Genomic DNA, 14848 nt, shown 5'->3' with positions numbered 1-14848 from the left:
TATTTTATATTTTTTGTTTATTAACAGTAAGTAGAATCTACCAGGAAGTGCTTTTGTACAAATCCCATTGAAATCTTAACAAGAACATAGTAGTCATTTCATCTCTTTACTACTTGCTCGGGGGTTTTTCAGTTACAACATGGTGTAACAGAACACAAGAAAAATCTGATGAAATGTTTGGTACTGCCAGTGTGTGTGTGTGTAGATAGATGATAGATAGATAGATAGATAGATAGATAGATAGATAGATAGATGATAGACAGATGACATGACATAGAGAGAGAGAGGGAGGGAGAGGGAGAGGGAGAGAGAGAGAGGGAGGGAGAGGGAGATGATAGATAGATAACAAGTTCCACCTTATTCCTAGTTTTTTACCAGTTCAAACAGGTAAGGCATGGCAACCAAATGAAACAGCCTTTATCCACTCTGCTGAGGTCTGAGCGTTTAATTATTTCAAACATTCACAAAGAGTGGGGCATTCAACAGCTTTTACTATGCTCAGTGACTCTGACTGGATAGTTATCAGTCTTTTTCTGCCTTGGAATCTCTGACTGTGAAAATACCAGCCATGTGCACTGTTAACACAGCACACCAGTTTCATCCACCTCCAAACCAGTTTAATTGACCTTATCCAAGTTCTTTCTTTTAAGGAAGGAGGGGAAGGAGAATCAAGTTCAAACAAGTACGACGCCAAAGTCCTTTGCCCGGATGGTACTCTTTGAAATTATGCCTCGGAGGCTCTGCACTTTCTGGCGTCTGTGTGAGGTTGGTTCAGACTGGACAGGGAATTAGTGAACCCGAAAAGAAGTGCTTAGGTTTCTTCAGCGTGCGCCAGCTAGAGGAATAGGCTAGCATCTTCAGACATAAAACACACAATAATTTTCAGAGTTGGTCTAGTAGAAAATTAAATCTCTGTACAAAGTGTAGGTTAATCCTCTTCTTCCAAGGTTAGCAAACAAGATGTCAAAAGACTTGCACAAGGAACTGTCTGTCAGGATTGAATTGCTATTTACTACAAGTTCATATTAGGGGCTGCATATATATGCACGGTCACAAAGAAGCATCAGTTCCACTCCTGTATACTGACTAAACTCTTTTTAAAAGAGGGGGAAACAAATCTACCCATGATATGTGGAAGCTCAGCAACATCCCCATGAGACTTGCCTTTGTACAGTGGTACCTTGGTTCTTGAATGGCTTAGCTGTCGAACAGATCAGCTCCCAAATGCCACAAAGCCGGAAGTAAGTGTTCCAGTTTGTGAACATTTTTTGGAAGCCAAATGTCTGACACGGCTTCTGATTGAGTCCAGGAAGCTCCTGCAGCCAATCGGAAGCCATGCCTTGATTTTTGAACGGTTTCGGGAGTTGAATGGACTCCTGGAATGGATTAAGTTTGAGAACCAAGGTACCACTGTATTTGTAATGATTAATTATCTCAATGTTAATTATATTAAATGTACACAAGTTGCTGTGACTTTGCTACTTCAGAATCAGTTATATAGTGAATCTGCTGTTGTCCTCAATTGACACATGAATAAAAAGTGATCCGGACTAAAGTATACCTGTTATATACAGTATACAGTTCATATTTTGAAGTGGCAGCCTGCAACCAATCCTGCAGCCAATCAGAAGCAGCGCCTTGGTTTTTTAACAGTTCCGGAAGTTGAACGGACTTGTGGAACACATTCTGTTTGAGAACCAAGGTATGACTGTACTTCTAACTATGGATCTCTAGGATGACTCTTATTTTACATACCCATGGAAAAGAGGATGTGTCCTGGGAAAAGAGGGCATATGGCAACCCTATCATAAAGGTAAAGGGACCCTTGACCATTAGGTCCAGTCGTGGCCGACTCTGGGGTTGCAGCGCTCATCTCGCTTTATTGGCTGAGGGAGCCGGCGTACAGCTTCCGGGTCATGTGGCCAGCATGACTAAGCCGCTTCTGGCGAACCAGAGCAGCACACGGAAACGCCGTTTACCTTCCCACCAGAGCAGTACCTATTTATCTACTTGCACTTTGATGTGCTTTTGAACTGCTAGCTTGGCAGGAGCAGGGACCGAGCAATGGGAGCTCACCCTGTTGCGGGGATTCAAACCGCTGACCTTCTGATCGGCAAGTCCTAGGCTCTGTGGTTTAATCCAAAGTGCCACCCGCGTCCCTAACCCTATCATAGGCTATTGGAAAAGGAAGCAAAAGTATTCATCCAGTAAGTGGGGGTGAGTGTCAAGAAGAAGAGGGAATGCATTCTTGTTGCTGAGGCAACTGTGCTGACATTCCTTGTCATGTTTCATAAGAAGATCCATGCTGGGACAGAACACAAGTCTACCAAGTCCAGCAACCCGGACAGTCACCAGCCACACACCCAAGCTTGAAACAACCCTCTTCCACTTTTGCTCCCCAATCCATGGTATGCATTAGAATAAGAACAGAGGAAGCTGCTAAACCATTGGTCTGTCTCAGTACTGTTTGCTCTGACTAGGGAAGGGAAAATTCCTAGGCCTACCTGAAAATTCTGAGGATTTATTTGCTCTTAATGAGGCTGCCAAATCTGATTGGTTACATGGCACTGTGATGTCATCACACTTACTGTATGATCCCTAATTGACTGGGCTCATCCAGTGCTGATAAAGAGGGAAGAAGTATATATCTCAGGTCAGGGCTGTTAACTTATGGGGCAGAGGTTCCAGGTTGCAAGTTACTCATTCCAGGAAGACTTGAACTTCCGAACCTCTCACTTGAGAAATTAACCCTTTATGAGTCAGGAACCTACTGTTTCATCATTAACAGTAGAAAAATTAACATTAACAGTGGAAAAATTGCTTACATAAAACTGTTATACAAGGGGCTGAAATACTAGCAGTTCAGAGGCTTGTAGCTCTCTGTTGCACTTTGCCTGGATGTTCTTTTTGTTTGGTTTTGCTAGTGCAATTAATACTTAAGCCTCTGAGCACATTAGTAATGCTTCATTGCAGTAACTGGGCTGTGCATTTTTCCCCAAGCCTTTTTCAGAAAGAGAGAGAACGTCCTTGGTCTGCAACACACAGGCTTTCTTGCTGGAAAGGGGCACTTTAGTTAATGTTTCTAACTGACCAATGATTGTTAGGTGTCCTTTGCTGCAGGGCCCAAATATGGGGAAACCAGCAGGTCTCCTGCTGCTAATCCTGCGCTGAAAATAGATTGATTTTATTACCAGAGACTCCAAAGTGCAAATTACTAACAGCTGACCTGACCCAGGAAGAAACGTGCCTCTCGTTTTAAGGCCCCTATCTGCAAGACAGTGATGTACTACTGGTTGTGGGTAACACAGAAAGCTCTGGACAGCCAGAAAGGTACCAGCATCATGGCCCTTCTTTGACTTCAGGAGTATCTCTGGAAAGCCAACATCCTCAATCTGAAGCAATGTGTCCCCCACTCTGATCAAATCTGCTATGATTAAAACCAGGGGACAAAGTGAGTTCTTTGGCCACCAGGGGGCATATAGCTACTTACTTACCAAGAGGGATCTAAGTGTTGATTGATTTAGCTGAGCTCATGTCACATAAAAGTGCCATAGCGTATCTCTGTACATTCCTTCTGTGGTTCTGAATTCCCATTGAATAACGAGCTTTTCCCACGGGCAAGAGTAAACAAAGTACAAAGGCGTTTTTGTGAAGATAAGGGACATGGTTCCTGATCACATGGGGTGGGGAAACCTGTACAAATTGTAGACGGATAGGCTCTGTGCTAAGAGGTAATGCATAAGTGAAGGTTGGAAGCAGTATTGGACACGTGATGAGCTACAGACACTTAAATCAGCAAGCAAGTGCTACATACAAAAACCCATGCCCTCACAGAAAATGTATGTCTAGGCTAGAGATGGAGGAAAAGTTAGTTTGGTTTGCATGATTAATATGAGCTTACAAAATTCACGCTGCCCAAACCAAACACTTTCCCAAATTTTGTAATGCAGGTCTCAAACCAAAGAACGCAAACAAAGCTTCCTGTACAATACTGAAATGTGCATGCAAAAATGCATATATTATTGAAAATAGTGTACAAAATTGCATTCCGTTGGGAGGAAATCAAAAATACACAGGCAAAATTGTGTACACAAATTGCATATATTTGGAGAAACACATATAAAAATTTGTACAAATTTTCAAGCATACTTTTTAAAAATTAAAAATGCAAAGACAACATGTATGCTAAATGGGGTATTTTTGTACTTGTTTTGTTTAATTCCTCAGGTCCTGCTGCCGCCTTGGCTCTTCTCTTCTCTCTATGATAGCTCAATTTTTGGTAGCTTTGAACATAACCCACATGTAAAGGTACCGTCTCGTGCTTATGGACTCTCTATGTTAGAACTGTCTTGACTGATCAGATGGTGACAGCAGCCACGAAATTAAAAGATGCCTGTTTCTTGGGAGAAAAGCAATGACAAACCTAGACAGCATCTTAAAAAGCAGAGACATCACCTTGCCAACAAAGGTACGCATAGTTAAAGCTATGGTTTTCTCAATAGTGATGTATGGAAGTCAGAGCTGGACCATAAAGAAGGCTGATTGCCAAAGAATTGATGCTTTTGAATTATGGTGCTGGAGGAGACTCTTGAGAGTCCCATGGACTGCAAGAAGATCAAACCTATCCATTCTTAAGGAAATCAGCCCTGAGTGCTCACTGGAAGGACAGATCGTGAAGCTGAGGCTCCAATACTTTGGCCACCTCATGAGAAGAGAAGATTCCCTGGAAAAGACCCTGATGTTGGGAAACATAGAGGCACAAGGAGAAGGGGATGACAGAGGACGAGATGGTTGGATAGTGTTCTCGAAGCTACCAGCATGAATTTGACCAAACTGTGGAAGACAGAAGTGCCTGGCGTGCTCTGGTCCATGGGGTCACGAAGAGTCGGACACAACTAAACGACTAAACAACAACAACAACAATCTTGACTGGTGCAAGCCTGGGGACAGCAGTATGGATTAATTTCTTTTTCAGGCCCACTGAAGCCTTGTACGGTACGGGCCCGAATTTCCATCAATATAAATTTGCAACATTTCATTCTGGTCCACTGCCTTCTGAAAGCATATATATTGCATGGGGATGGCTGATAGCCCTGAACTGTAAAAGCATCTCAGCATCTCTGGAAGGCAATTCTGTGCTCTTAAGCTATCCCTATGCCTAGACAATAACACAAGAGCTGCTACAACTGCTGCATCAGCCCCGTTCCCTGGACTGCAGTCGTTTTGCAACACCTCGCCTGCTAGTGCAGCAAAGCTAAATATAACCCCTGCAGAGTGGATCTTTTCTATTTATAGAGCCCCCAAAAGTCAGAGTTCAGCACATATCTCAGTCTAACCATTAACAAGCCCGTGATTCAGGGGGTCAGATACAGAAAACGTTGCTAAGAAGGAAAGCCAGGATCCCTCCCTCCGGCATCAAAGACTATGGAAGGACAGGTCTGGGCCTGGCTTGTATCCTCTGTCTCTCTTGTGCATTTACAGTACTTATCATGGAATTTCTCATCACGGGCTGACAGAGTTCAGTAATAATGCCTTCCTGAGGTGAGGGGATTCCCAGCTCCACAGTCTGTCAGGCTGCCAGAGATTCAGAGCTCGGCTCCACGAAACACAGAGGCCGCCATTGAAATGCCTTTAAACAACCATGGCTTCCACCAAAGAATTATGGGAGCTGTAGTTTGTTGCAGATGCTAAGATTTGTTAAGAGACACTTATTTCCCTCACAGAGCTACAGTTTCTAAAGTGGTTTAAAAAGCAATCTCTCTTTGGGAGGGAACTCTGAGAACTGTATCTCTCTGAGGGGGAAAGGGGCCTCCCAACAACTCTCAGCTCTCTTAGCAAACTTCATTTCCCATGATTCTTTAGGGGACGCCATGACGGTTTAAGGTGGCATCATTGTGCTTTAAATGTGTGGTGTGAATGTGTTTGGCTGTCTTGGCTCGCATCCTCTTGAATTTAGACCACAATTCTATACACACTTACCTGGGAGTAAGTCCATTGAACTCAATGAGACTTGCTGCCCAACAGGGATGTATAGGAGTGTGCTTTTCCCAAACAGGATTATTTGCAATGATGAATGGGGGAAATAACACTCTAAAGTAAAATCATGTGCTTGGTAATTAAGGGGTGATACAAAGGTCAATCCAGATTAATATTATTGTGAGAAAAAGCCTAGCTGTTTCTTATGAGGGGCAAAATTATGAATAGTAATTGGCCTGGCCACAGTTCTGAAAACATATGCAATCCTTATCTCTGTGAAAAGTGTGCATGTGGATTTTCAGTGATTTGGATTGGAGGAATCAGTCCTTGCTTGGAGAATTGGAGGAATCAATCCTTGCTGCATTATATTAATAATTTTTAAATATGCTATCAAGCGACCTAAATGAACTTTGCCAAGGGCAAAACTTATGAGCAAAGAAAGATTTATCATCATTATTATTTTGGTTCTTTTAATTATTCTAACTTCTCCTAAAACAGCAGCAACTTATACAAAGTGGTTTACATATAATTAAAATAACAGCACATGCAATAAAATAAAGCCCGAAGAATAAAGTCAACAATAGCTGAACCAGCCAACAGTTATGCATGCAAAACAATAGGTTTCAGAGTTTAAAAGCATTACTGAGTAGAAAGAAAGTCAAGTTCCCAAACATGTGTGGAGTCCTCAGGCCAAATGCTTAGGATTTTTCTGCCTGCAACATCCCTACAGCACTGGCACAGCAACACAGTGCTTGACCACTCTATGGCTACAAAGGTCAGTTGTGTTTCACACTAAGGCCCAGATCTCAGGATGGTGCTATAGAAAACATAGGAAGCTGGCTTATACTGAGTTAGACTATTAGCCTATCTAGCTGAATATTGTCAACACTGACTGCCAGCAGCTTTCCAGGGTTTCAGACGGAGGTGGGGTCTCTACCAGCCCTACCTGGAGATTCTGGGAATTGAACCTAAGACCTTCTGGATGAAAAAGATGGTGCTGAATCACTACGCCACAACCACACAACCGGGCTTATGCAGGAAACAGACATGTACAGTGGTACCTTGGGTTACGAACTTAATTCATTTCAGAGGTCCGTTCTTAACCTGAAACCATTCTTAACCTGAGGTGCACTTTTGCTAATGGGGCTCCTGCTGCCCCCGCATCGCTGCCGCGCAATTTCCGTTCTCATCCTGGGGCAAAGTTCACAACCTGGAGCAACTACTTCTGGGTTAGCGGAGTTTGTAACCCGAAGCATTTTAACCCGAGGTACCACAGTACATGATAAGAGCTCAGAGCAGAAATAAGTGCCACTCTTGTGGTCAAATAGCGGTGATCAAATGCTACTATTGTGGTTTAGGACTGTGAGTTAAGAGTCCTGGGAACTATTATTTACTTGCCCGCAATTTTATAAAGATGTGCAGATTAACAAAATATGTGTAACTTTCCCAAGGGGATATAATCCTGTTTATCCATCATACACAAAAAACAGGGCCCAACTTTGACCCAGAACACATGAGGGTTGGCTGCATGGCAAATAAGTTGTCTGATGGCTCCATCCTGTAACCAGATCATTGTTTTTGGTGGTTGTTGGGTTGGGTTTTTTTTTTTTTTTTTTTTTTTAAAGTGGACAATGATGGCAGTAATTTATTCTTAACTCCTTTCATCACAAGCTGAAAATTGATCTGGGCATCAGGCAGAGCAATCAGATGGCGGCTTGGCTGGGTGGCCAGCAGTAATGAGCTTTAAATTCCCTCCATGTTCAGAGCCAATTGTGGCTGGCAGGAACCGGTTTGTGTAGCAAGGCCAATTCATAAACGTTTCTAACGTACACGGTGATAATTGGATGGAAGTTTTGAAGTGATATAAGGCTCAGAAAACAATTGCCAGCATTAGGAAGGAAAGGCCTTGACTTTGTGAGCATGCCCTAGCCCAGAGGTCATGGACATCCTTTGTGTGCAGAAGATACAGCGTTCAGGTCTCACCACCTCTGGTTTAGAAGGCTCAGCAGCAGGTGAAGAGAATCACCTTGGCCTGAGACCACGGAGAGCTGCTGCTACTCAGGGTGGGCCAGGGGTTGCCAATGTGGTGCCCGTGTGCTGGCTAGCACCACCTATGGCATCCGTGAAAGGTCTCAGTAAATATCCACTCAAAACCCACAATGTGTGAGAGATTGCATGCTCTTTGTGTTCAGTTCCTGTTTGCCTTTCCTGCATTGAACACACACCTTTAAACGTGTCCACATTTCATGGGTTGCCAGGATTGGACACATACTCTCCCATTAGTTCTGAACAAGGCAGAGGTATCCTCATGAGCCACTGATGGAGCTGCTGGTTGGGGAGAGACAGGATTCAAGCCCGCACCATTCCTCTGCGCTTTTTGTGCAGTCATTTATTGCTATGTATCCACACTGTCATTTTGTGACTGGGGGGCCACAGTAATTTCCCAGAAGTTTATTTGTTTGTTTGTTTATTCATTTATTACATTTACATACCACTTTTCCCTGCAAGAAGCTCCAGGTCGTGTGCATGTTTCTGCCCTCACTATTTCACCCTCACAACATCACTCTGAAGTGCCCACTGGCCCCCAAAAGAGAAAAGTTGATGACTTCTGTCCACCTGGGAATATGGAGGAAACTTCCCTTGTAAATACAAGATAGGCAGGTAAGCCTGTGCAATGGGTAGACTTTTTAAGGAGTGGACTTTTCATTCCCAACCATGCACAGCTGCCATTGTGCAAACCTGACCCTTTATTGTTAAAATAAAAGCCTCTGAGTGAATTGACTTTGCAGCAGCAATGAGTCCCCCCCCCCCCACTCCTTCCTAATAAGTTGATTGGGGACTTTCCCTTGCAGAGCACCAGACCCAGCTCTAACTCTTGCCTCAGATTTTCCACTGTACCCTCTCGGCAATCATTGCTGCTCCTGTGAAGTGGGTTATAAATACGACCCACAATCAGGACGCCTCGCAGGCACCGACGGCACCCTCTTGAAACACCCACTTTGCCCAAGTGCTCCGGCCTTGTGAAAAGCGACCGCAGACAGGCTGTGTCGCTAAGGAAACACGGCTTGTTGTCCCCTGTTCTTCAGACAAGGCCTTACTCGGGGAGGAAGGGAGATAAATTTGGGGCAACACCGTAAACAGGATAAGGATATAATGCACTCTGTTATATAATAACAATATCAATAAAACAGCCTAGCAACTTAGATGGCTTTAAAAAAGGGATTGGACAAATTCATAAGGAAGATGGCTGATGATGACTACTAGCCATGATGGCTGTGCTTTGACTCCACAGTGGGCGGCCATCATGCTTCTGAGTACCAGGTATTGGAAGCCGAAAGAGGGGAGAGTGCTCTTGTGCTCAGATGCTGCTTGAGGATTTTCACAGGCACCTGGATAGCCGCTGTGAGAACAGCTTGCTGGATTAGATGGGCCACTGGTCTGAGCCACCAGGCTCTCCTTACGTTCTTAACAAAATGTTAGCACAATGCAGAGGAGTTTAAGCATCCTTAATTTTTTTCACTGATAATTTTGGTGCACATGTGAGAGCTTTATTCCCCTTGATTTCAGTGGGTCTTAAGCACTTGCTGTTAGCATTGGAAGAAGAGCAACAGTTTTGGTGCTATGGATGCTTTTCTGGCAATGAGAAGAAGCATGAGAAGTGAAGCTACAGGGAACCAGGCAGAGGGCCTTCTCAGTAGTGGCACCCATCTTGTGGAACGCCCTCCCATCAGATGTGAAGGACATATAACCTTTAGAAGACATCTGAAGACAGCCTTGTATAGGGAAGTTTTTAAAGATGTAATGTTTTATTATTATTTTTATATGTTGGAAGCTGCCCAGGGTGGCTGGGGCAACCTAGTCAGGTGGGCGGGGTACAAAAAACAAAATAATAAAATAATAATAATAAATTATATATTATTATATTGTGGTGGGTCAAGCTCCATCCTCCCACCTTGTAGACTACTGGAGTCTCTTCCAGAAGGTTCTATTCTCCCCATGTCCTTTTTATTCTGCCTCTGGGCAACCACCTTCAGTGCCCGGGTGCCTGAGCCTTCTTCTGTGGTACTCATAAGGAAAATGTGGATTTGCACTGACAAAACCCACCTTTTACAGCAATCGCAAAGGATTCCTTTTAAGAGAAGGACCCAGAGGTTGGGGGAAGAGGCACCCTGTGGGCAGAAATGCCTGCCAGTTCAAGATGAGCCAGCTGTCCCTACTCTCACCATTTCCCCACATTGCTCCAATAAAAGATATCACCTTACTTATTTTGTAGTGCTTTAATTTGCTGGGAAGAGCATGGCCACAGCAACTGTCAGTAACGGGTTGGGCAGGAAGAAGGGAGGAACCCCTCCCCTCCTGTCACCTCCCTCGTGCGGTTGTTTCTTTCCTCACCATACGCCAACTGCCGAACGTGAAAGATTCATGATCCGAGTGTTGACGCGGCAAGAGGCTGAGAAATTCCCTGACAGCACCGAGTGGCTTGGCTGCGGCTGTCCTCAGCCCGACCTTCCTCCTCTTCTGTACTTCTGTACTTCTGTACTTCTCTGTAATCTGAGACAGAAGGAGGAGCCGTGAGTCATCACTGGGCTGGTGGTGACTCACATTTGCAGCTCTCAGGACTGAGATGTGCCTGCTTGTGTTGGAAAATGCGGGGTTAAGGAAGCCTCTCTTTTTCTTTCGGTGTAAAGACAGAAAGGCCATGGCCAGTCTCCTGGGCACTAGGGCCTTGTGTTCTCTTCAGCCACGTCCATACATTTAAAGCAGTATTAAACAGGCATGGCTTCCCCCAAAGGGAGCTGTCATTCTTTAAGGGTGCTGAGAGTTGCTAGGAGACCCCTGTTTCCACCCTCAGAGCTACAATTCCCCATGTGGTTTAACAGCCAATCCTTTTTCACAAGGAACTCCAGGAACGGTAGCTCTTGAAGGGCAATAGGCATCTCTTAACAACTCTCACCACCCATAACAAACTACAGCTCCCAGAATGCTTTGGGGATTTGTGGTATCATAGTGCTGAAAATGATAGGTGTGAATGTGGCTATACTCTGTCTCTGGCCCAACAAGCATATTATTATAACGGTACCTTTTTCAACCACTTGCTTCTCCCTCAGTGGCACAGGTCTTCTCTAGCCTTGGTTCTGAAAAACCTTTTAGCTAAAGATGCCATTTGCAAAGCACTTGCTCCGCTGCTGAGGAACAAACTGCTTTGATTTGTTTTTTACTGATAATTTCATTTTTTTTGTAAACTGCTTTGAATGTGTGTTGCTTTACTGTACAGGTATTTTTTACAATCAAGCAGTGAAATCAAGCAATTTTTAATAAAATAAATACCCAGCGCTGTCCTCCTAGCATCTTATTTCCACCCCCAGGCACCACTCTCCCTAATGGTATTACTTGCCCTGGTGTTAGCTGAATTTTCAAGCATTACTAGTAGTCAGGCGGAAAGGGATGACTGTTCTCCTCATGCCATTTTCCTAATTGAAATCCTCTTCCCAAGGTTGCTATTTGCCCTACAGGTTAACCTCCACCCCACCAATATGGTGGTGGCAGATCAAACTGTGGGGCTCCCCCCAGCAATGCAATGTCATGTCCTCTTTCATGGTATTGCCAGCATTGGGTGCCAGCAACCTTGCATGCCTCTAGTCAGCAGAGGGCAGATTTGAGACTAATGGGTTTGTGGTTTGCCACTAAACACCTAAGCTCCGCCTCTTCCTCTGATGCAAGAGGGTCTGCAGAAGGTCTAGGTAGCAACGATGGGAAGCTGCTCTTGCTGGATCTGGAATCCACCTGGTCAGTACATAGAAGGTGACTCAGAAAAGCAGCAATTTGAGCTACATGCCACCCTCTCTGGAAGAGCAACTGGCTGAACAGCCTTTGAGACACCACAAACAAGCCAAGGACATGGAGAGATCTGAACTGGAGATTAAAGATCTTTCGTGTGAGTGGAACGGTGGCAGAAATGGAAGCTGTGAGAGACCATCCTGGCCACAGGCCAGTGTCAAGTGTCTGCAGACCTTAGAAGCCCAGTAGTTTGGCTCTGCACCAGACAAGGAGCACAGACCCCAGGGAATGTGTCCTTATTATAGTGCCGTTCAGTCAACTGATAGGAGGCTGTGCTGGAAAAGGTGTGCAGGAGGAGAAAGAGGCAACCTTGACCTACCTACATCAGGCGCTAAGTCTCTGGAAGGAAGAATGCACTAGGCCAGATTCCAATATATTAACTGTGCTAAGAGTGTCAGAATATCTTTCCCTGATGGATATGGTTTTTTCTGCTTATCATTAAGGAGTCAGGTAGATTGGAGATGCTTGGTGGTCATGATGAGTGTTTTGAGTACTCAGCTTCTTTTCTGAAGCAAGGCAGGGGAGGTATTCTTTCATAAAATTTATATACCCCTTGATGGTGTGTGTGTGTTTTCTTTTATAAAAACACACACACTTCAAAGTGTTTCAAAAATAATGAAACAATGAAATTGGGGGGGGGGACAATTAAAAACAGCTATTTAAAACAATTTAAAAAACCTTTAAGCTAAATTTAAGCCAGATTTAAGTACATGTCAGGTGCCAATTAGAGTACTATGAAGGTGTCAATAGGAAAGGAGTTCCCAAGCATGGACTAAAATATCTATTTCTGAAAAATGTGGAATGATTATTACGTGGAACTTGTAACAGTGCTGGTTCCAGGGATCAAAGTGGCTGAGTATGGGGGGAGGGTTAAGACATTCTGCTTTGAGGAGTTCCCCTTCCAGGAGATCCTCCCCTTGCTTTTTTATGTGGGTTGCCTTGTCCTTGCAGCCCCAGCTGCAGCTGTGGAACTGATATTCCTGGTGGAGGTTTGCATCTGGAATCCTAGTGGAAGGTACCTGCAAGGAGGCTCTTAGAAGATGCATGTTGTTCATTCTTCTCCCCTCTGTCTCTTAGCTCTTTGATGTTTGTGCAAATTGCAGCATTTGTGATAAATGCTCCCTTTCCCCAGAGAGCCCACTTGTCATTCATATAGTTGCACACACTCAATGTGCGCTGCAGTTGTTTATATGCAGTGGGCTTTGTGATCTCCTTTGCTGTGTGATGAAAGTCCTCTGATGATGGACCAAGTGCTATATAGGATGGAAGTGGGGACAGAGAAACTGCCTTGGGCTGCCCAATTTCCCTTTGTCTAGGTAGATAAAACATCTATCTTGTTGTCAGAGCTTTCTGCCGGCTCAGGTAGACTCCAGACTATTCTTCCAAACTTATTTTTACCATGTCTTCAACTTTCCTCTCTCCCTCCATCATAGTTGCAGTGATGTAGAATTATGTCACGGTTCCAACATAACTTGCGCACATCATCAGAACTTTGAGCTACCCCAGTTCAGGGGATCTAAGAACAATCTTAGCTTCATCCAGTTGGCATAACTCAAGGGAAAGGACTAAGCTGTAAATGTGATACTCCCATGAACTCTGATTGAACATCTCTATCCCGATGGGATGAGGCATGGCGTGGAACAGAAGTCTTCCTGTGGAGAATAACCATTCTGTTGCTTGCGGCGACCCAAAATAATTTGGATGGATGTGTCCCACAGTGGAGTTGTACACAATGCCAGCAAGGACAGGTTTCACCTTGGAAGGAGTTGTGGATTTGTGGTGTTGGATTGTCTTCCAGGTGTGGGTGTGTTTTTCCTGCTGTATTTCAGCAGTTTAATCATTATTTTAGAATGCCTCTGTCAGTTTTATTATTTTAACTCAGCTGCCCTGTGCACAGGGGGAGATGAGATACAGATATCTGAAACGTGGAAAAGAGGCAACCCCTCATCTTTCTAAGGTTTCTTGGGGAGAGAATAATAGCAAAGCCAGCCGAGGTCTGGAGATGCCTCACATTTACATTTTAGCTTTTTGCAATATGAGCTGAGTACATGGTGACTAACTGAAGCAGCTGGCATGCCAAGGAATTATTTGTTCCTTCTTTCGACCCCTGCAATGTGTATTTTTAAAGTGGCAATGTCAAGAATAAGATGAGGGAGACAAAGTCCCAAACCATCTAAGCAATTTGCAGTTCTGACCAAGGCCATCAGGCAACCCTGAACGACTTTTCCCCTTCTGGGAAGGCTGCGCTTGGCCATAAACAGGCAGCAGTTTTGATTCAGTGCCAGATGGAAGCAGGATGGCCACATCTCCTTACTTAACAGAGGACTGTCCTCTGTGTGAAGGGTAGTCCATGTGTAGGGATAGCAGAGGTCTGAACTTGACCATCAGCACTTAGCACTTGGAGAGCACACAGGTCACCAGGTTCCCCACTGTGTGAGAAGTACTGTATTTCTGTACAATACTTGAGATCTGGATACCTAAAAGATCATCTCAACCCCTCCACACCCAATCAACCATTGTGTTCCACTGTAGAAGGTATCCTGCAGATACTATTCTATATATAGATCCATTTCATGTGATGTCAGAATTGGGCCTTTGCTGTGGCATCATCTACCCTTCCATTGGACGCCAAGTCCCTTCCATTGCATGCCAAACAGGCACCTTCTCTATTGCCTTTTTGGCACCTGCTAAAAATGTTCCTTTTAAAATCTAAATCCCAGTTCGCATCCATTTTGAATTGGAAACGATTTTATGTGTGCACTGTTTTTATATCTACCATATATTGTGGGAAATGGTATGTTTGTTCTCTATGTGTTCGGACGACTCTCAAGATATCATTGCCAAATTCATCACAAGGGTTCCTGAGGTGGGAGAGGCAGTCTTCGTCAATGTTTAGATGCTGGGCGCCATTTTGATTCAAGATGGTGGACCAAAACACTACTCTGGTGTGGCTTCATTTTTTTGCCTTGGTTTGGTTGCCTCTTGAGATAGAGTTACCAAACTTGGCATAAACTGAGAAAACCCAAAATAGACA

The sequence above is a fragment of the Podarcis pityusensis genome (assembly GCF_964106645.2).
Source record: "Podarcis pityusensis genome assembly, chromosome: 4".
Classification (NCBI taxonomy): Eukaryota; Metazoa; Chordata; class Lepidosauria; order Squamata; family Lacertidae; genus Podarcis; species Podarcis pityusensis.
This window is presented reverse-complemented; position numbering follows the sequence as displayed.